Genomic DNA, 23,000 nt, shown 5'->3' on the forward strand with positions numbered 1-23,000 from the left:
TTTCCCCCCCGTCGCGTAATTGGACACTACTCTGAATTGGTCTAAAAGCGCCTCTTGAGTTCTCGACCTTAATTGCACTTTGGCAACGTTTTTCGTCCTTGTTTTTGTTTGACCAAAATTGTCTGCCACCCCAAGCTGATTGATTGATTGATTGATTGAATGATGGATGTTTTTGTTGGCTGCTATCCAAGGGCATAATATTTGCATAGATTTAACTAATTGCTAAACAAATAAGAGGAGCATTTACTGCTGCAAAATGCACAGGAAATTTCAAATTTCATATGCTCGTGAGTGCATCTTTGGTCAAATGTTGGTTTATTTTGCACTTATTATTGCAAACAAATATAAGACTTTCATGGTATTAGTTTTCAGGATAATAGTCCTGCAAATCCTTTCATGTTTGAGACGAGGAAAGGATCTATTTTCGGAATTGAAATTAGATCAAAGACCCAACGACAATCATAATTAAATTCCATTTTCAAACGCTTTCGGTTAGCAGGAAAAACAGCTCGAAAACATTTACAACAATTGACGGAAAAATGTCACGGACAAATGCCCCTTCTTAAGGTCGAAAGTGAAAACAAAGGGTGAAAGAAAACTTGGTCAAAGTTTAGCGATAACTAAGGATACAACAGCTGCCTTTAATTAAGGCGGAAAGCTCTTTGCTTTCTCCCCTACAAAGAGCTGAGGGGCAGCCACTTTTCGAAGATAAACGACACTTTTAACCGAATTTATTTTTGGCCAACTCGAAATGGACCTCAACCTCAAAGTGGCTTTAGTTTTTTTTTTTGGGAGGGGCGAAGGCCTCATAACACACATTTCAATTTCCTGGCCATGAATAATGGCAAATGTCCAAAAGATGCTGGTTATACGAGAAGCTATTTATTAGCTCTGAAGGATATAAGTACGCTCAACATTACACTGAACGAAACCAGCCAATTGTATTGCTTTTAAGAACACACAAATATAGCTTGCGATCTTTATTCTTTAACTTTGCACATAAAATATATATAAAAAGCTATTTTTTCCAGTGTATAAACTATTGACCAAGTCCCAGGGCCAGAGGGAAATGTTTTGTGGCTGGCTAATTGAGTTAATTGTGGAAAAATTAGGCTCAATGTTCGAGGCCACATTGTCTCGGGGCCATTTAAAACGTATTTGTCTGCCATCGATAATGAGACGATGGACAGAGCCACAGATGATTGACCAAGTTCATCATTCAATTATAGGCGGCAGCGTCCAGTTTTCCACTTTTCATGCTAATTGGATGAATATTATTTTGAGCGTGAGTATACGCTAAATGATATTTTCTGTAAACTGTCATATATGTATATGTAGGTGGGTACCGTGCTGTGCAGTGTGCGGTTTAGCTGAATGACAAACGAGACATTGACATGAAAATTCACTTTTGAACACAGGCCCAGGATGGATTTCTATACACTTAATATATAGCAGCATGTTAATATCCATCCACTGCTGTCAGTTTGTCCCCCGACCCATTTGTCAGGAACATGAACACAACATGAATGACACACAGATATGAGTGTACGTGTATATATGTATGTACATTTATATTCCCATTTGTGAGTAAATTTTTGGTAAATTTAAGCCACGCACAAAACCCCATTTAATTTGGAATAAATATTAGGCGAAGGCCTCTTCATTATCGACAAACAAATTGTTGAGTGTAATAATTGATATAAAAACTAAATAAATAAACGAAAATTTAATTACCTGATGGCTATTTGGCCTGGTCGGACGTCTGTTTTAATTGCTATCGACGACAAGTGTGGCCTAAAAATGACAAAAGTGGAAAATGTTCAACAGTATTATTATTTTTATCAATTAATAATGGGGCAACAATACAATTGATTGAATGAATATGCATGAATCGGTGCTACCCACAGCCCACTCTCGCCCGCCCTGATGTGCTCGTATGGTGGACCAAGAAAATTTACAATTCAATCAGAAGCCGCAACAGGACAGTGTGAAAACCGCTGGAGCAGCGGGTGGGTGGAGCAGAAGTAAATGCTGTGGCAGCAACGGAGGCAGAATAAGCGGCTGTGGCCGAAACAGGAGCAGGAGCAGAGGCTGTGGGTGGAACAGGAGCACAGGCGTGGTAGCAACAGGAGAATGAGACAGCAGCAACAGAAACTGAAACACCGCATCCGCAATCACTAAAAATTAATTTCAATTTTATTGCATAAAAAGTGAATCAACCGCAGCAACAACAGCGGCAGCGGCAACAAGCAAGGGGAATGCACTCGTACAATGGGGTTGATGGGGGATGTGAGGGCAGAGTTGGACTTGGAGGTTGTTTGAGCCTATTCAAAATGAGAACAAGGCAAAGACCGTATGGGCTATCAGACACCTTGGACATCATTTAGAGTACATATAACATGAAGAGTTTGAAAGGGAGTTTGTTTCGTAGTATTATAGCTGGGAAGTAGCTTAGTCGAGACGGAGTCGGCAGTTTATCTTTTAATCTACTTGATCGCCAATCTGAATGTAAAAACAACATGCCCCCAAAGCACGGGGTATAAAAACAACGCTCAAGCCTTGGGCCAAGAGGTCGAGTAAAATATGCAGATCAACTGGGGTCTGTCAAGGGGCGAACTGAGTGGGCAAGTGTTCAGAAGGGAGTGCGAACCTCCGTAGCGTGGGGCTACATTTTCAGCCAAAAGCCAAACATTTATGAAAATGAAAAAGCGTTTTTAAGGTTTACCTCGCAGGTAAATCTGACGTTGCAGCGGCGCCAACTGCAGAACGCTATTAATGGGAAGCAAAAAACTGGCTAAAACTGGCAGCAGTGGGGGTTAGGGGTTGGGGGTTGGAGCAGCCAAAAAACGCGAACATGAATTGCGGTTTAAGCATTGAATTATGAATATTTCCTTGCCTCGACCCCGACCTGGTTTTCTGTTGATTCCACCTTCTGTTGGTTGGTGCCTGCTGTGGCGCCAGGGGAACATTTATCATCGTGGCAGTCGGAGACTCTGATTAAAAGCGAGAAATGTTTCGTAATAATTTCACCCGAAACCCCTTGCCCACAAAAACACTCTCGAGTCGACTCATCTAGTTGGAGATGATTCAACAAATGCTAAAATCGCAACGCATCAGGTTGCAAGATGAGGCTGCCGCCTCTGTCTGTATTTTCCGGTTTTAGATTATGGAATTTTGTGCATTTTACGCTGGGTTTTCTTTCGTATTTCCTCCTGTTGCCATGTTTTGAATGATGTTGAATGATGATCATAATGAGGACGCAAATTCGCATTCAATTTGTAAAGCAATTCATTTGGTTCTTATGCTAAATGGCAATGGTATTATATAAACTAGACAAAGGCCGAAACTTTTCCACCGTAAGCACCAGACGCGATACCCAGGAACCCAGGCATTATAATTGGCACAACTTTTGCTCGGTTAGCATGAAAACTCATTTATTTTCAACGCAATCAACATACTATAGCCAGAGAAAAGCAGACAGGCGGCCGTACGAAAGGACAGAAGGGGCATTCGGAAGGACAGATATCCAGACGGACGAAACGAAACGAAACGAACCGAAGAGTGGAAGTTATAGCAATTAGCGGACTCGAGTGAACAGGGCCAAAAGGAATTAGGCAGCAATCCAGACACAGCTGTAGCCTGGCAACGGCACAGAGTAGCACAGTGCCACATCGGCAATGGCACAACCGCGGGGAAAAGTGGAACAGCAAATTCCAGCAACAAATGCGCTCACAATGATACTCATAAGTAGGAACGAGTGTGTGGCATGAATGGAAGGTTAGCTTACACAAGAGCAGGAGTCTAGCCATTAGCCTCCATGCCACAACAGTGCTTCTCACTAAACTGGTTGTGTTCCAGTTGCATTAGGTTCTGGTAGATTTTATACATGATTAACAATTGCAGTGGTTCGTCTAACAGTGCGCTTGATGTGGTGCATTGAGAGGCTGAGTCTTGGATGAAAAATGATTCAATGCAAATGAAGTGCAAATACTAGTATTTTGCTGGAGTTTCAGTCTGGTGTCACAACTGTTTCATTCGCATATTCAAATGAACTCTTTTAGAGTTTAAGTCAGTTTTGAAAAGCTCTTTTTCTTAATATTTAATTTTCTGAAAAAAGATTACCCTAAACAGACGTGACTTCCTTGTAATTTCCATCAAGATTTATGGTTTCTTTTTCGTTAGGCCAAATTCGAGAAATAAAATACTTCTAATCTCGCTGAAACCATCATCAATTAACCTTTTAATGCTGCTCAGTAATCTATATGAAAAAAAGGATAAAATCATTAGCTTAATTTCCTGTTTTGCTTTATAAATTTAAACGTGCAACATGCCCCAGCTGCCCAAATCTATCATTACCGGCGCTGACCGGGTGAACGGGTTCTCAGAGCCTGCCAAATGTAGGCGATACTTTTTAACCGTGCTCATAATATATTCAGAAATAAAGTTTGTGTTTATATTGATTTATTGAATTTTGTCACTTTTCAGCCGCTGACGGGGCGAACCATTCATTAAACTCATTAAGTGCCATTCATTTATTCCCTTTACGGGCGGACAAACCAAAACCGATTTTCACTCGTTTTTTTTTCCTTTGTGTTTTTGGTGTACTTTTTGTTTTTTTTTGTTTTCGTTGGTTTTCCGAAAAATTTAAACATTTAATTAAGTCAGCAGACAGCGAAATAATTTATACAATTTATGCGCGACACACATTTGCATAATGCAGCGCAACAAATCACAAATCAAATGTTTATTAATGCATATACGCCCGCATATTCCCTCGGAAAAAAACACCCACTCAACTCCAGTCCACACCCACACACACATACACCCTCCCTAATATCCCCCAGTGCCCATATCCTCTTAAAAAGCTCTGCCAACATTATTGCAATCCATATCAATATCATTTTTGCATTTTAGACGCGCCTGAATGGTTTTGTTCTCATGAATTATGGCAAAACAACTCAATCAAAAATCGAAACAAAAGCCTAGGAAAAACCAGTGGAAAGCCGGGCAAAATAGAAACAAATGAATTAGCCATATCTATGGTGGCCCTGACAGCGTTTGTGTCTGTGTGTGTGAGTGACGGCGTGATAACGCGTTATTACACTATAAAATCATTAATATGGCGGCTCTAATGTCGCTGATATGTAAATGTGGGACTCCCGTCTCCTGTCACGCAAAGCGCTTGTAAAAATATACATACAGATATACTCGTACGTATGTATATGTATTTACGCTCGCATATGGACAAGGAGCGCAGAAATGTGGCATTAGCTGACAGTCTTTGGCAACGCCTACCATTTGCAGCCATTACCAAACACTTTGGCCATAAACTGACTTACACACATGGCCACACAGAGAAGAGAGAGCGAGAGAGTTCCAGAACATGAGTGCCGCCAAGGCAACGGAATCTATTAGTTTGTCGAGGCTTGGCTAAAATTTCAGGAGCACTCAGGGAAAAGGCTGGGAGCTGGGAGAGACAATTCCGTAAATTTGATATGCGCAATTTGTTAGCAAACGAGGAGAGCACAGAGACACTCAAATCGACTCTGGAGTAGAGGTATGAAAAGGCAGAGAGCTGAAGGCATAGACGTAGACCTAGGCACAGCTGTTGAATAGGAAAAGCTGATATTGCATGCACGATAGCAATTGCAGCGACGCAATTTCTTCTGTCGAAAGAAGATGCCATTCATACGTGTTTCATAAATCATCGGTGGAAAACGTATCGTGTGAGAACAGAGACGCTACGCTACACCGTAGCTGTGACAAAGGAGTATTTCGTATAACTACCGCCCCTGGCAACCTGTTGCCGCTTACGCACTTTTATGACGCCACCAGGCAGTGGGTGCCGCTTGGTTTGGTGGTTGCGTGCTTCTGCTTCTGTCGCAATCACCTCATGCCCCTGACTCCTTACAGACACCACAAAGTCGTCACCATAAAACGTAATATGCCACATGACTCGCTGATGGAAAACGCAACCATTTCCACAGAAATTGTATAACATAGTCGGATATAGCTGCAGCATTGAGGCAGAAAAATGCTTCCTTCAATGCTTCCTAAGTTCTCTCCGATTAAATCTCGTGTTTCAGCCAACAATTTGCGTTTTGTTTATTCCTCTTTTGTACTGAATTTCTGATTTTCTGAAATTGCCAACAAGATATGCAAGAACTCGTTGCTTTTGTTGAACCGGGGACCCCGCGATGGGGAAACTTATAGTTTATACTTGGGCAAATCTCGGTGCAAGACAAAAGTAGTCAACTCTCGACTTGCAAAGTTTCCTCTTGGTCAGCCGATTGCATTTGGCCAAGAGCAGCAGCAGCAGCAGAAGCAGCAGCAGCGGAAACAACAAAAACTGCAATTGAATTTTATAACATACAATTTTACGCTTTAAGCACACTAGAATTTGCTTTTGTTGTAACTTGCAATGAGGCAGACCAGCAGCAGCCAGCAGCCAGCAGCCAACAGCCAGTGCCGTGAAGTGCTCTCCGGCTCGAATCAGGTCTCGGACTAAGCTTTCGGTCTCCGGACTTGCAGACTGCAGACTGCGGATTGCCTCATTGACTTTGCCTTTGGCCAAAGCAATTTTCTACTACTTTTTTTTTCCTCTTCTATTTATCGTTATTTACCATTAGCTGCCGCCCTCCTCTCCAGGACCAGTTGGATCCCTGTAACGACCACAATAAGCATTTCCTTCTTTTATTTTTTCCCTTTTACTACCTCTTTTTTTTCGGCCGCACTGTGGGTAGCCGTTGCTAAAAGTTTACCAAAAAAAAAAAAAAAGAACAAAATTGAAAACAAACAACAACGAATGATTGAGTTGCATAAGCACAGAACTTATCCAAATCGAATGGCTCTTAATTAAATGAACTTTTTACTCATATTCTCGGGTTTGATTATCAAAAGTCAAAGGGTTCAATAGCAAACTGTGGCAATCTAATGAAGTTTGTGGGTTTTGGTAACTTTTGAGTTTGATTCTTATCGAGCACGGGGTTAATATAATTCCTATATTCTCCCTTAAGCAAGCTGTAACATTAAATTGTTTCACAACTCCTTAATTCAACTTTAACATTATTGAGAAACATTTTACAAATAATCTTTACAAGGTTATACCTTTTTAGGCTAAATTATTTCTCAGTTGGGTATTATTTAGGCTCATAACTAATTTACTTGTACATATATGTATACACACATATATACTTGCACTTGTATTTAATTTTATCTGCAGACTTTATCACATTAGCATTTCTGCCCCTGCCCAGAGATTCATGGGAAAGTTGTTATGCCCATGGCTCAGAGTTGGTCTCAGGTCTTAGCTGCCATCTCCATTCTCAATCCCAGACTCTGCTACAGTCTTAGCCTTAATCTCATCTCCATTCCCCATGCTAGCCATCCTAGAGCCATTCCATGCCCAAGTGTATAATTATTCTATCTGTCGCATATGCATGAGATCAGCTATAAGACCAAGGGGCTCTACTCTTTCCCATCTTTATCATTCCTTTCTCCAGCCTTTTCGGTATGTATATATTCATATGCGTATGCCCCCAAAACTTCTCCACATCGCTCTTCCCATGGCTTCCCTGCTTCATTAGAAACTTTGTGCGTATTCATTAGGCAACAGCAAAAAGGAGCAACAAGAGGCAGCTCCCTCATGCCACCAGCAGAGGCACACAGCTGCGACTGGTTGATAAAAGATTTATGCGAGCACTGATAACCCGACAAAACGCCCACATCCATTGCCACCACCCGCCTTGGATAAATAAACCAAACAAAAAAACAACAAAAACCAGAAAACCAAAATTTCTGTCGGAACAAGTCTCAAGGATGGCTAAAAAAGAGAGTAATACGATAAAATTAAAGAATAGAAAAAAATTCATATGTTGACGAAGCTTCGGATACTCTGACAGATGACATATTTCTGGGAAATATATAAGAATAGTTTAGGGAATAGATAGAGCCATAAAATCTCGTCCATAGATATCGGGAATGCATAAACTTTTCACAGTCATACGTTCTCCCTGCTTTGCTAGGAAAATCCAAAGACTCTTGATGTTAGAGTATTTAACAAATATTAAAAAAGTGAAAAATAAAATACAAAAAATTAAAGCACACAAAAATGGCAGCTGCTTGATTTGGCATTCAGCACCAAGAGCGTCTGTGCCACGAGAGACAGCTGGGGCAGGGTGACTCTCCTTCCACAAGGATGTCTGTCTCATAGAGGGGTGGTGGACTGTTGCTGCTGCCCCTCTCGAAAACCACAACTTGTTTCAGGAAATGTTTTTTGGCAAAATGTTTGGTAACTCGACGGCTGGCGGCTCTCTCACATGTTCATAAATTAAAATGCCGCAAATCAAATTCACATAAGGCTTCAAAACACTCAAACGCCTGTGCTCAAAGCTCCACAAAGGCTGACTGACAGTCAGAGGGGGGTGATCAGTGGAGGGTGGGGCAGGGTAGGGCTTGGAGCAGCGCCCGAGGCAATCCTTGAACATTGTCTAAACCGAAAAACCCAAAAACTTGCGCGCCGCTGCATGTTAAATTATGTTCACACTTTTGTGGGCTCCACTGGCAGAATCGGGCCTCTGGTCCCTTCCCCGTACTCTCAGCCCGCACACGGCTCCCCACTTGAGTGGAGAGTCCATATGGGTGGGCGTGTCGTGGCCAGTGGATGGGTGTATGTGTGTATGGGTGAGTGGTTCGGTTTGCATGTGCGGTTTTTATGCTGGCCAACCACTTAATCTCCTTTTCGGTTCTGGAGGCTCCTCGGCTCCCATTGAGGTTGGCGCCGCTGTCTTTCTTCGTTTTTCCAAGTGAAATTTATTCTATTTTAATCACTCCCCGGGGACCTGTTGTAGCCGTTAAAGTGTATTTTCTTCCATTCTCTTTACCATCTTTATAGAATTTTTAAGGGATTTCCCTATTTAAACGAAATTGCCAACGCTCAAAAAACATTATGTTTTCCTTCAAACTGTTTCACGATTCATTTCTGTACCGACGCTTTTTTCCGTTGATATCTTTTGCCATTCACATAATTTGCATTAGCTTCTGCTTAAGTCCTAATTCACTGCTGGACTATTTCTTCTCCTCCTTCTCAATCGTGGAGATGCATTAGCGTATCGTGTAATATAAGGAAACATCTTTGGGCAACACCCAATAGAACCATCTACCAGTAATATTTCTTGTGTTCCGCTTGTGCTCTCCATTTTTCACTCCTTTTTCTTCTCTTTTTTTTTGGGGTGTTTATTGCGTATACGCAGCGTTTTCTCTCCCAGCCCCCAAGGACGTGTGCCGCACTTAATCATTTTGATTGTCGTAAATGGCGCATTTTTAGTGCGTCGCAGCTCGTTTCAGTTGGTGTTTCTGTTTTTGTGTGGTTTTCGGGCCAAAAAGGAAACTGTTTCGGCTCATTAGTGATTCATTTATTTACTCTGGCCATTACTTAAGTTATTATTATATGATTAAGCGAGGAGGAGTACGATCAGCTCGTTTATTATGCATCAGCAGAAGTGCTGAATCGAAAAAGAACCGAGAGTCAAGGCTTAGCTCGACTGTCAAGTACAGTGAACATCGATCGACTTGGACAGCTATTAGACATAATCACGAGCGATTCATACACACAGATATGGCGATATGTGCACAGAAGAAGGGGAGGGATAGGGCGAGTGGCAAAGGAGCTGAAGATGAATGCATGTGGGGCTGTGTCCTTGCATGCCTAAGCAGCCTGCCAGACAGGCAACTTCCGCACGAGAAGAAAAAACGAAAATCACGGCCTGTGCCCTCAGAAAAAAAAGAGACCCGTCAAGCCACTGAGATATATTGATTTTCGGGGGCTCTTTTTTGGGGGGGGGGCTCTATACTTGGGAAGAACGTGAACAAAGACAAAAATCAAAGCCGCATGCAAAACGCTGCCTGGGGCCCCAAGTTGTTCTCCTCCATCTTCCATCCTCTGCATCAGATACACTCCTCTGCCAGAGCGTTAACGAGCAGTTTTCAGGCTCAAGGCGCAGAGCCACAGACTTTCGGTTTGAGGTGAAGAGGGGCCCATTAAATGGCTGGCCAAATGCGAGTACGAGTACGAGTAGCCCCTGCAAAAACTTAAATTTAGACACACAACTTGGCCAACTGTTCGGGCCTGACCCCTCATATATCAGCAGCACTTGTTGGCCAGCTTTTTTTTGCCCCTGCAGTTTTTTCATCAGTTTGGGCCCTCTTTTTTCTGCTCTATGCAAAGGTGTTATAGTTTTGAGCTAAAGTTTGCGGTACTGGAAAAAAGTAAGCCAAAGTTTGGGTGCTGTGAACAGCTTTAGCAATTGAACGGATAAAGGCATATCCGTTTGCCAATTTGTCTGCTAGGATGTTTTAGTGGGAGCTAGAGACCATAGAAAATAGATCTACAAAGTTATATATGTAGGATACCCTGTAATGCTCACAGATATCTCCCCATAAACCAACCATATTTCACCCAATTCGTAAACCCGTTGCATTCATCACGCCAAAAGGATATCTAAAGCTTCGGTTCGTTGGGTCGTCGTATCCTTCATTTCCTAGTTTTTTATGTGTTGTTGTGTTGCCAGCAGTTTGGAAATGTCGTAACGGGCAAAGCGCAGCCACAAAGCGAAAAATAACATTGCGCCGGTACTCAGGGTCTGGGTACTGTGGGCCACTACTGGGCCGCATGCCACACGTTGATGCACGTTGACTTTGACGTCTCGCTGCGCGCTGCACGGCAGTGCCACATGCAATGGGCAATGGGCAACGGGCAACGAGGCAACTAGGCAACAATGTGAGCTGCATGGTTCGGCGGCGCTTTGCGGTGGGCCGTGCAAAAAAAGTGCCGAACAATTCTATTGATTGACAGTTTGGCAAAACGCACAAAACAAAGGGAAAAACATGGTTCGTGTCGCTGTAACTCTATGCTGTATGTGCTTGGCTGTATCTACATATGTGTGTGTCTCCATGTATCTATGCATGTGTCCATGTATCTTTGTGCATGTGTTAGAGCCGAAAAAGTGTAGAGCCGCAGGCGTTACCGTTGCGGATGTGCGCTTAAAAACGTTGCCAGCGAACGTGAAAAAAAAGGAGCTTCCTTTTTCCTCTACCCCGTCGCCCTGCCACCGTCAGTACAATGATTTGTAATGCAGAAAGGTGCAACGACTGGCCAGAGGCGTTGACTACAGAGGCCACGGGAAGGAAGGTAGGAAGCTGCCACATTCAATGGTTAAACGCGGAAAATTCTTTAAATTGGCCGTGCGTGATTCCCAGGGACCAAAACTATTTCCTGGTCGCCCGCTTGATTGATTTGCCAGCAGCTTTCACCTGCCATTAATCACAATTAATACTGTGGAGTGCGGCGCATCCTCCCACAAATGTCAAATTCTATACATATACATTTTTATGGTATAATCATTTATTTTATTATTATGCAAATTAATTTTAATTGCTTAACAAGTTGCGTCAATTGGCCGACAAATACAAGTCCAAGTGTCCTATCCTGCAGCCCGTCCCGTCCTGTTTCCCCTAATGGTGCCCCATTGGGGGCTGCCACAAATTATCTGTGCCAGCACAGACATTTCCCAGGCCCAGGCCCAGGGCTCAAACAATAACTAATGTCAGCCAAGCGCAAATTGCTTTATTAAATAAAAGTTCAGCCAAAATAAGCAAGCCAAAAAAAAGAAGAAAGAACACACACACACACACATACATATACATATTCCCGAAAAGTGTGTCCTGTTGTGAGGGTCAGTGGCTTTGGGCAGCCGTCCCCAGGCGGCCCAAAAGAATCACAGTAAATTGTACAATGTGGCCAGTGTCAGCCACGTCTAATCATTGTGCACACACTCCAGCTGAGTTTCCCAGAGATGCGAATGAGGATATGTATGTGGATGGTGAAGCGGATGCGGCTGTGGAGTGGCCGGAGCAACAACCACAACAACCAGTGTCGAGTAAGGACACAAAAGGGCTGTGTGTGTGTGTGTGTGTGTAAAGACATGGCTATGGAGCCACAAGGACTGAAAGTATTTTTAGCTAATATCAATTTTTCATAGTTCAAAGATTTTTGCACACAAACCCAGCCACAAAGGCTGGAGTCAGAGACAGACGGAGACAAAGAAGGTTCTGTGGCCATTGAGGCAATATGAAATTTTCTGGTTTTTCTCGATTATAAACGATCCTCTGCAGTGGGTCCTGGCCAAGGAAGAATGGAGCCGCACCCACGCACACACACACACACTTGTAGCATATATTTCGATATATTTTTTTTATATACATTTGAAATGGAAAAAGCTTTTGCCAGCAATTTGATTTGTATTTATTTTGTACGTACTCGTTTATTGCGTATACGTAGTGTTGTCCTGGCTGCAATGCAGCTCCTATATTTGGTTCCCTGTCAGACTGCAAGTGATAATTTATGGCCAATACACGGTAGCAGGGCAACCAATTCAATTTTCGCACAGCCGCCACAGTGGGGTCTGGCCTAAGGCCGAAACGGATCCTTGGAATGGGTTTCCATTAGCTCTAAACATTCAATACACTCAGTGGACACAGGCATGAAAAGTCGTTTAAGGAATCACTTGCACGGGTTTTATGGCACTTCATTTTAGTTCATTAAAGATACCTGAGTGCTCACTGTTCGCTTCACACAGGCGTGAAAAAATGTTCCAGGACTCTTTAGTTCTGGTTATAGTTCTGGTTCCATTTCCATAGATTTTCTCTTCTAAAATTTCAGCTCCTATTCTTTCTATGCAATTTCAGAGCATATTTATCGCAAATCAGGCTACAGGCTAAACAGATATTCCAGCAGTCCTTTTGTGATCCCTGGAAAGCCATTTGTGGTGAAAGCCCCAGGAAGTTCACTGTACTCCACAGAGGTGGATGTTTTCTTCTGCATTTCAGGTTTGTTCCTGCACCATTTCTTCCATTCCAAGTGACAATTTCAATGTATGCTCATCGTAAATTCACGCCAGGCGCTATCGACACCAACACCGTTGTTGCATGGCAGCAGCACTCGATGCTGCTGCCTTTGCCAGACTCTCCGTCCTGTGTGTGTCACTCTCTCTTCAGGGCAACTTGCAGCTGCATTGTTTATGTGCTCTGGCCTGGCTGAAAATCGTGTAAATTTTGTGCCCCTCCCTTCTCACCATCTAATGGCAAATTTATTTGGTACGTAAACCGTTTTTTTTTTTTTTTCTGGTGTAGAGGTGGAGGCACAATCTGCTTTTGGCTCTGGTATTGTCTGCACGGGCAGATTGGAGTTCTCTTCGTAGTACGAGTAGAGTCAACTTGGATTGCATGTAATTTCTGTCATGGTAAAATTGAATTTCCCAAAGAAAAGCCTCAGAGTGGGGAGGCTGTCGAGTGGCCCAAATAATGCATGGGATTGGTAGGGAGAAAGAGTACACTTCAGGATTGCAACTTCCTCCAACAGGTCGGGTTGAATGACTGACTGTCTGAACTGACTGACTAACTGACTAACTTACTGACTTATTGTCTATCTTTCAGATTGCTTGTTTGACTGTTTTGGTAGGATTTTGGTTTACAAACTGTGTGTGTGTATGTTGGGAACTTCTTTCTAATTTTGACAAGAAGTTTGCAGCGTAGAAAAGGTAAATAAGGTAAATAAATAAATACAAAAATCCCTTACTTTTGAAACTGAATAGTTACAGATGAAAAAAATCAGATCACGTTATATCATATTTCTGCCATTAAAAGAGCTCATCTTCTAGAGAGTATGTCAATCTTCGGTCCCAAGAGTTACCTTTTCCTTATGTTTTGCAGTTTAATTGCACAAATCCATTACGCATACGCAGCGTTGGAACATGGGAAAATTGCCAAACAAAAACAGGAAGAGCCACAGAGAGAGAGTGGGAAAGCAAGCAACAAAATTAATTTTTCTCAGCCACAAAATTGAAACCGAACAGCGTCGAAGCGCGTCGGCAAATTTACACACCATTAAGTAGTTTACAAACACACACAGCCCAGAGGAGCCGGCGGATGACAGTGGATAGGATATGGTGTAGGTGGTGTAGGTGGTGTGGTGTATGGATAGAAAAGGTGTGTGCCAGGCAATAAATGCGGGAGGGCTGCCAACCCATACTCTGGCAGAGATCCACATGGGTAGTCATTGTAATTTGATATTATGCTGCGAAATGGCGGCATGTGTTGCCTCGCACACAATGGCAATCCATTGGAAAGGATGAGGCCACAAGGAGCTGATAGCTGAGGGAAATATAATAAAATAAAACTCAATATCCGAGCGGCAGCAAAGAGAGGAAGATAGAGAGAGGCCCTGAACTATTCAATTCGTTCATTTCATTAAGTTTCTTGTCGCACTCTCAAGCACTTGACGTTGACAGCGTGGCGTATGCGCAATGTGTATGCTGCAATGTGTGTTAGTGTGGAGGTGTGCCCATGTTTATCAGGCCGCATAACGATGTGTCACTTGTGCGTGGTGCTCTGAATAGAACCAGAGATCCAGAGACCTACAGCTGAAGCTGAAGCTGAAGCTGATGCTTGTAGCTTGGAGCTTCGTGGGTGCTTGGGTGTGCTGCATATTGATATGCTAATCGAGCTGGCAACAAAAGCCCTATGTGTCCGGGCTCCAAACGTGACTCCTGGCCTCCTGCATGTGGGTGGGTGGGCAGGCAGTGTTTGCCTGCCTAATGGCATAAAGACAAAAGCATGGCACACACACACAAGCACACACTGACACATTCAGATGGCAAAAACGCCGAGCGTGATGTCCGTGTCTGGCTCTCTCTCCCACTCTCTCTCTCTCTGTGCTTTGGAGGTGGGCAAGCGCTATTAAGCGCATTATTTAGCTGCGGACACCACAGAGCAACACCCACCACAATCCACAATGGCGGACAACACGGAGACGGAGGCAACAACTGAACAACTGTGTAGATAAGCACTTTTGACGATGTAATGGGTCCGCTGACCACTTTGTATCCTTGTGTAACCATATGCTCGGTCCACTCCACTTCTCCACTCTCTATCTCTCTCTCTCTCTCGCACATCCAGAGGGCCCTTAAGTGCCCTAGGTAAAGCCACATAAGCGGCAACACCTAAGCAAAACACGCAAACAAAACCCCCAGTCAACGGCCAGGGCCAAGTGGTTGTTGTTGTCCCAGCTAATAGCGCGCGACTTTGTCCCATTGATTTGGACCAATCTACACCTGGCTTAGGCCTCCGTTAGAGCAGCATATTTGGGATGCAGGTAAGCGCGGGTTAATTGGGATATTTTGCTGCTGGTTATCATACAGCAAACAGTTACCCTGTTCAATTATTCAATTCCCTTTTCCCTTCCCTTTGACTACTTCGAACCTTTCATAATTCGGCTGTATTCTTTTTTTGCGGCTAGTGCACAAAGGAATAGTTCTTCCTAGCGGTTAGACCAAAGTCAAAAAATCCACTTAAAACGTTCCTGGGATTAGAGATCGCCTTGTCATAAAATTTGGGGCACCCAAGAAAAGGAAATTTCGTTTGGCCATTCAAAGGAAAAGCGCGTATTACTCAAAAAGGAATTAACTAGCCTGGCCGTTTCCTGGCTCCCAAAAAGCTGCAAAGGCGCACATCACAAAGTATTCAGATGGGCAGAGTCCTGGGGAGGAAGATGAGCTCCACGTTAATCCTTAAATCTGCCCAAGTGCTGCCTTCACCGACTACAACAAAAAACAGCACCAGAAATAACAGATTGTAGGCGTCTTTGCAAGTACACACACACACACACACACACACACACAGACAGAGAAATTCTAGGAATGGAAGTGGAAGTGGGAGTGGAGCCCTGGAATTACGCACATTCTGTATATGTTGGGATGGTACATGGCTGCGTGTACGCAATATGGCTCCACTTTCGTTTTAATATGAATGCTAATAGGCTAAGTCGGGATTTCTGGACTCTCTCTCCACCCTGTCCATCGCCCTGCAGCCCCCCTATGGCTCTCTATGGCTGTGAATGCCTCTCCATCTACTTGAAATGTAATTTTGCCACAATTTTTGTTCACTTTACGCACGAGCCCAGACAATGGCACAGAGACTGAATGAAAGGCACGGCAAGGGAATGGAAATGGGAATGGGTACGGCAATGGCAATAGCAATGGCCACGGCACACTTGGCAATATGGTGCAGAAAGCGGCAACACTGGCAATACACAATAGCCAAGCCATTTTTATCGCCTTCCATGGGCCAGGGCTTATGTTCCGCCGTTAACCAGAGAGAAGATGAAGCCGAAGAACGAGGAGCAGCCTCCGCTTTGCCATTTAATATGACTTTACTAACCACAACAACGGCAACAACAAAAAAATGAAAATAGAAGAATGAAATCTTTCTCATATTATGCAAACGTCTAAGGAGGAGGCAGTGACCTCCAATGACCCAAAGGGAACGTACATATATTCGTATACTCGTACCTATTTCTTTGTATGAGACATCCCTTGTCGTTAACAAGCTTGCATTCTAATTTAGCAGATTCTTGGTCTGCTTCTGCCCTTTGTAAGGTGGCCTCTGCCGTTCCTGCAGGATGTTTATCCTGGAATTTACGCCGTATTCCATGCCACTATAATTGGCTGTTTGGCTGCGTTAAGATTGTGCCTCAATTTCAGATAGGTGACATTTCGTTGCATTTTAATGAGCTCGATTCCGCCTCGCCTCCATTCAATGCCATTCCGTCAGCAGCTTATCGACTTATGGTATCTGCGAACCTGGTAATTGTGCGCTAAATTTAATGCTGACTCTGTGTATCCCTCCCCATAAAATGCTGTCTAAAATCTGTCTAAGCAGCAGGTTTTATGAATGCATGGAATATGTATGGCCTAATCAAAGTCAATGCCAGTCAAATGTGTCTAAATAATTCAAGTGTTTCGAATAAACACATTTAACAGGTCGCTCGCTAGCCAAAGGGCCACAACCACTTTTGTGCAAACAAAAGCTACAAGCAAAAAAAAAAGCAAAACGAAGGTTCGCATACCCTTTGCTGAAACAATGTTCGGACGAGGGGCAAGCGAAAAAGCTATACGATTTTCATTATACTTTGGCTGCATGGAACAGCTATAGGATATATTTAATTTTTCTATGATCTAACTGAATATAAAAACTCCATCGCTCCATATGCTAATGCAGCTTAAGAATATGTATATAATATTTTACAAGTCAAAAAAGGATTCCTTCTTTGCCTTGTCAAATCTTTGATCAAAATCGCAACACCTCTTCAAGGGTATAAAAACGCAAACGCCAAAAGACCGCATAAATGATGCAAAGTATTATTTTTTTGTTGCTCTTGTTGTTTTTTTTTTTCTTTTTTTCTATGTACCTGAAACAAGTTTAAACAAAAATCTCTTGTTTTGGGGTAATGAAACTGCAAGGAGCAGGCGGCATGCGGCATGCGGAAGCAAGGACACGGCCCAAAGGGCAGGAAAGCAAAAGAAACAGAAAGGGAAAAACCAGCCGCCTGCTACACCTGCTGACAAAGACATTTACTCAAAAAGTTTTTGCCGGCGCATGGCGCAAAATAAAAGGCACAACAAGGTATGTGGCAACAACAAGAGCAACACCAAACAGCAAACAGCAACAACAACAGCAGCAGTAGAAGAAGGAGCAGCAAACTGGGGCACGACAAGCATTTCTGGCAAAACGCCCGCGCCCATTAAGGGAGCCCACAAAGGGCGCGTTTTTCATTACCATCGATGGGTGGTTGGGCTTTTGGGGTCTTTGGATGGGGGTGTAAGGGTCTTAAAAACGCCAACAAAAGTCAAGGATACTGTCAAAAACTGCTGGCGGGCATTTCCTCACTTTCCATTTCACTTGTTGTCCCCGAACCTACAACCCCCCACCCCCACACCCACCGCTCAATCGCTTCGTCCGCTTCGACTGTTGACTGTTTCTGTCTTGTGTTTCCCCCCATCCCCGCCGCTCCTCTAACGTTTTTTTTTTGTATTTAATTATTTTGGTTCCTGCGGGCGAATACCCCTAACCGAAAATAAAGTCAACCGACAACGAAAACAAAAAGAGAAAGATATGGAAAGTGTTGTAGTTTTTATTTGTATTCCCTTTTCAGAGTTTTTTTTTTTACTTCTGACTTTGAAATGAACAACAAACGGAATCCTTCGGGTCCGCTTTCTGGATATATTTGTGTGTATAATAAACATACATAAATGTATACATAGCACACTCAATTAGATATCGTATTTGTTTGCATAATTAAATCGAACTTAATCAGAACTATTGGTTTGGTTTGCTTTGTTTGTTTTTGGTCTGTTGGTATGTCTGAGACAATTAGGAAATGCCACACAAGTGGAATGACAGTTGGTGGGAGGGAGATTGTGGATTGTCCCCAACAGGTTAGTGGATTGTAAATGTTAATTATGTCCGAATAATATACGGGGAAAAAGCCAACGGCAGACTACAGCTTCATTGCTCGATAATAAATTACATTTCGAATTAATATGCTTGCCCAGCAACAGAATAAAATCGTTAGAAAATTTACAAAAATACATATGTACATAAGTATATATACTCGTATGTAGTTGTGACAGTTTCCCTATTAGAAAATGCTTCAATAAATTCCATTGTTGATTTTATAAATCTCTTACTAACATGAATACAATTTGCCCAGACTTTGTTGCTTTTTAATAAATCAAATTTAAAATAAATATTTGATATAAGGGGCGCCTCAACCGCGTGCCCCCCCCCCCCAAAGTACTCGGCCCCCCCCCCCCAAAAAATGGGCGGCACGGCGGATACGCGCAAGAAACCAAAAACCTGATAACGACGCCCCCCCCCCCCAAGTAATCAACCCCCCCCCCCCCCGGGGGCGCCCCTAACGTATAACTTTTAAGAGAAAATCAAATGTAATTTGAGAACAATATCTAAGTGAAGAAATATTGTTTCCATAGACTATCAAGAAATAGTTTTAGTGGCAACAAAAACAATTTACAAGCGGCCGAGTATCGAATGTAATCCTGAAGAATTAGTTAAGACAATTTAGCTTTTAGTTACAAAAATCAAATCAAATGTTAAATAAAACTTTGTAGTTTAGTGAGCAAGCATAAAATCCTTTCAGAACATAGAATGATAGTTTTCCCCTGAAAAAAACCACAAAGAAGACTTTTGTTTTATTTCATTAGAGTTTAAAAGACACACAATATCAAAGAAATGTTGAGTAAATATTAAAGGTAATGCAATTTTCAGCTCCAAAGCATAATTAACTCCTATCAAATAAATTTGGTAGTTCCTTTTAGTTCGTTTAATACTACGTAAATTACTCAATATGTTTTTTGGTTATACATAACGATATATTGAAAATAATTTACTTCAATCTCCACTTGGGAATGTAGCATTGGTTCTTTTCACATACCAAATAAAATTTGTTTTTCTCGTTTTGATTTCCCCCTAAAATTCTCAGCTCCAATCTATTCACATCTACACATGTATTTTGACTCTTCCACAGACACATGGCCACATGGCCATTCAGGCTGTCATCCATTCAAATGATACGAGTATCTGCAGAACTGATAGACAGGTTTTCACCCGCCTTGCCAAGGGCCATCAAGAATTCTGTAAATAAATTCCAGCCACAAATGTCAACTCGAATGCTTCAGCTCTCAAATATTTGTGGAGTGGAGCATTTAATGCATTTTCCATGAACAGCATGAATGTTTCAGCTGTCTAATGTTTAATTAATATATTTTTAATTTGGCAATGGAATCCTGTTTCAAAGTATATTCAGAAAGACTGCAATTTAAGCAATTTATTATTTTTGAACTCATCAACACGTGAGGGGGGAATGGAAACATACATATGTGGGTCTGTTGCAGAACCCACACTCTCTATGCTGTGGCTAATGAGTCCTCGTACAGTGCTGGTCAGTGCTATAACAACAGCTTACAATTTAAGCTAATTACGTGGTGCACGTGAGGCTATGATTTAGCGTTTAGCATTGCAATTAAGCCGACAGCTGGCCAAGAGTAGAGTGTGGCCCTGGCACTGGGCCTGAGCATTGGGCTTTGGAAGGTGCCTCTACCTCCCCCACTAAGCTTATCATATCAGTAGCAGCACGCAATGCAAACGTCGGCCCGGTAATGGACAAAGGGCCGCAATAAAAACTGCGAACAAAACAAATGCCTCAAATAAAAGCCAATGGTCGTTGACAGGGGGCGAAGGCCAGCTAAAAAGCTAAGCAAAAATGAACAGCTACAAAGTGAAACGACTATTAGATACCCTATCAGATGTTTGACTAAAGTGAACTGACTTTTAGTGGGAATTATTATACTCTACATCTGATAAGAAACTAAATCAGAAAGAGAATTGTTGATAGTAGAAAATATGTCCTCTACTTCGTAGTTCTGGTTAAAATTTGATTGTTATAATACTCTTTGGGTTAGTAGATAATAATTTAATATGTGTACATATGTATTATGTCCATATGTGGGTACATACATTCATATATGGGTAAGGGATCCATATCTGCATATCCTCTCCGAAATCGATTCTCTCTGCTGTTAACAAACATCTACTTGAGTACAGTACACCGTACCCGTTACACCTAGTATAAAACACTAAAAAAAATATATACCAATCCAAGGATAAGCAACACTCTAATGCGTGCACGGCGGGCGTTAGTGGGTTAAGTTATGGCCCCATGACCGCAACGAAATGTGAAGCAGCGGTGGTGGAATATGGTTAAATAGTAGGATGGTTTGCCAGTGGGCATGGCCAGAGAGAGAAGTGCAACAATTAAATTTAATTACCAATGTCATAAATATGCCATGACATACGAAAACCACACACCATACCCTCTGCACTGCACTGCCCTGCCCTGCATTCCCTCTTCAGGCCCTACAACCCTTGGATCGCAATTGCAGCTATACTATAGCTATAGCAAAATAATCAAATAACATACTGCGAGGGGGCGCCAGGAGCCAGTTGCCATTGCCAGGCCACAGGACCGAACGCCAACCAAAAAGCCAGTCGACCAACGTGTAAATTACCACTGCACAAATTAATTATTCAAATGTGCACACTCGAATGACTAAACAGACGACGCATGTGGGCCTAAATTTGTGCCAGCGAGTGTGTGTCCGAGTGTCCGTCCGTGTGTGGCTACGAGCGGCATTAGCTATCCGGGAATGAAATGCCAGCTACGGCTTCCGCTCCCACACCCGGAGCCTCCTAATTAGCCGTAATAAAGCGCCTAAGCATGGATTTCGGTCAGACGCAGGCTGGCTAACCCAAATTGCAGCATAATTTGAAGCCCGAGCAGCAGAAATACTCACAGTACTGTACTGCAAAATGAAGCTGCAATGAGTTCCGATATATGACGGCCAGCATTCCTGACATGCAGAAGTTGTTTCTAGTTTCACAGATTTAATCTCACTGGAAGGGTACTTCACTCACTCCATGATTTTCTAAGGTGTCAATCCTTCAATCCCTTCATTGTACATACGGAAATACATTTGTAAATATGCAATCAAATCTCTCAATCATTGTTTGTGCTTTTGGCTTTAATGTGAGATCAATATAAGGGAGCTTCCATTTAAAAACTCAACAAATGGGTCTCGTTTTATATATATTTTTAAATTTAGTTCTTCATATGCTGTCGAAGAGCACTTTTAAATGAAAGTTCTGTTGCTTATTCCCTTAACCGCTCCTCAAATAGTCCACCTATTAATGAACATAAAACAAGCCAAGCATGGCATAATTTTCAGCACTGCCAGCAGAATTAGCCATTAGGAAATCAAAGATTGCTCGGACCCAGTCAGGATTCCGAAGAGGTTTTCATATTTTCACTATTTTCACGCTCATTATGCGCCGGGAGAAACTCTGAATGCCCTCGGACTGCGGCCCCGCTTATAGCAATTACCTTCCATGCCGCCGTGCCACCACGCTACCTTCACGATGCGCCTGCCTGCTTGTGGCTCATTTTTATTTTCACTCTCGCCCTACGATTGCTGCCACATTTATTTTACTTACTTGGTTCTTGTACCAATTCTGTTCGTTCTTTCATTTTTATTTTATTTTATGTTTTTTTTTTGGTATTTCTGCTGGCCGCAAACAAAGGAGGAGCGCGAAGAGCGTGGTTCGGCGTCATAATGAGCTCAAATTTATTGGGTCATTTGGAAAAATACGAGAAAATCTACTAGGGCTCTCCTCTCTCTATATATATATATAACGTATACAACGCGTTGCGGACATTCCCTGGGTTTATTTTGCTTTTGCCATTTGGCAAGGAATTTTTTTTTACATCAGGAAAAAGCAACAGTAGTAGAAATTGAAACAGAAAACAGAAGCAGTTGCTTATTATGCCATCTAGATTCCATTCTTCTCCTTCTGCTCGTTTTTTTTTTAATTAGTCAATAGTTGAAAATGTGAAACAGAGGAGAAAATTGAGCAAACACAATGGAGGGGAAAACTATGAACCTTGGATGGCGTGTGATTGTTGGAAAGGAAAATGAACTGTGAACTGGGTAAGGTCAACAGAAGGAAAACTGGCTGAAGAATGGGAAGTCCTTGCAAGATGAACGAGTATATCAAAGAAAAATATGTTGAAACAATGGTAAATGAACATCTGTATGATATTTGTGGAAGGGAATATTTGCCCCAGAGCAAACCATTTGAAGAAATCCAAAAATAGCAAAAGTAACGAAATGTCAACAGTTTTCTTGGTAATTTTTAGATGATATCCCTTTTAAGCAGTAATTCTGAAATTAATTGATATGAGAGAGCAAGAGATGAAATGTCTGTCTCTTTTGCTTTCCCTCTAAGAGAGGGATTACACTTAATTCTTTACAAATTACATGAATATTCCAACCCCTGACCCAAGGTTAGTGCCTCCATTAATCTCTTTACAAATGAAGACTGTAATTAAATGTAGGTACATGCTAATTAATTATGGATATCATGGAGAGTGGCGAGTTTAGCAATCCGAGTGGATGGCCCTGTTAGATTTGTCATTTATCAATTTTCTGAACAGTCAAAGGAAACTACAAACGAATAAGCACCAGAAATTGTAT

The 23,000-nt window shown here is 42.3% G+C and overlaps 1 protein-coding gene across 2 annotated transcripts in view; it reads right to left on the reverse strand.

The window, feature by feature from the left end:
* The window catches only part of LOC111068891 (opioid-binding protein/cell adhesion molecule), a 137,296-nt gene that overhangs the window by 110,428 nt on the left and 3,868 nt on the right, over nucleotides 1-23,000 (reverse strand). For both annotated transcript variants that reach the window (XM_022358674.2, XM_022358666.2), the window contains exon 2: nucleotides 1,735-1,794. The gene's annotated coding sequence lies outside the window, so the exon portion shown is untranslated. The remainder of the gene's footprint in view (nucleotides 1-1,734; nucleotides 1,795-23,000) is intronic.

The sequence above is a fragment of the Drosophila obscura genome, unplaced genomic scaffold (genome assembly GCF_018151105.1).
Source record: "Drosophila obscura isolate BZ-5 IFL unplaced genomic scaffold, ASM1815110v1 contig_150, whole genome shotgun sequence".
Lineage (NCBI taxonomy): Eukaryota > Metazoa > Arthropoda > Insecta > Diptera > Drosophilidae > Drosophila > Drosophila obscura.